We start from the raw sequence: 784 nt of genomic DNA, 5'->3' as shown, positions 1-784 counted from the left end.
GCTTTAGGTTTGATAAGTATTAAGAATATTCCAGGGCTTCCCTGGTGGCGCAGTGGTTGGGAGTCCGCCTGCCGATGAGGGGGACACTGGTTCGTGCCCCGGTCCGGGAAGATCCCACATGCCGCGAGCGGCTGGGCCCGTGAGCCATGGGCGCTGAGCCTGCGCATCCGGAGCCTGTGCCCCGCAACGGGAGAGGCCACAACAGTGAGAGGCCCGCGTACAGCAAAAAAAAAAAGAATATTCCAGTGCTCGCTTCTGCAGTACATACATTAAAATTGGAAGATTAGCATGGCCCCCGTGCAAAGAGGACATGCAAATTTGTGATGTGTTCCATATTTTTATAACAAAAGAGAAGAAGACTCACAGATATAGAGAACAAACTAGTGGTTACCAGTGTGGAGAGGGAAGGGGGGAGGGGCAAGGAAGGGTAGGGGATTAAGAGGTACAAGCTACTCTGTATAAAATAATATTGTACACTGATGACATATAATATTGTACAGCAATTATACTTAAATAAAAGAAGAAAAGCAAGTGAAAAAAAGGATATTCCAGAAAACCTTCTTTGTAATTACTGGACAGACATTATTTTTATCTTTTTCTCCCTTCTTCTCTCCCTCCCTTTCACCCTCCTATCTGTTCCCCCTTTCTTTCTTCCTTCCTTCCTCTTGTCTTTTATTTCTGAGCACCTCCTATACACACATACACACACACACACATATACATATATATATATATATATTTTTTTTTTTTTTGCTGTACGCGGGCCTCTCACTGCTGTGGCCCC

At 45.0% G+C, this 784-nt stretch overlaps 1 pseudogene; it reads left to right on the top strand.

Annotated features, from left to right (window-relative positions):
- Positions 1-245: 245 nt before the first annotated feature.
- On the top strand, positions 246-340 carry LOC116752397 (annotated as a pseudogene).
- The last annotated feature ends 444 nt before the right edge of the window (positions 341-784 follow it).

The sequence above is a fragment of the Phocoena sinus genome, chromosome 3 (assembly GCF_008692025.1).
Source record: "Phocoena sinus isolate mPhoSin1 chromosome 3, mPhoSin1.pri, whole genome shotgun sequence".
NCBI lineage: Eukaryota > Metazoa > Chordata > Mammalia > Artiodactyla > Phocoenidae > Phocoena > Phocoena sinus.
Note: the sequence above shows the minus strand (reverse complement) of the source record. Positions and strands in the feature narration are given on the sequence as shown.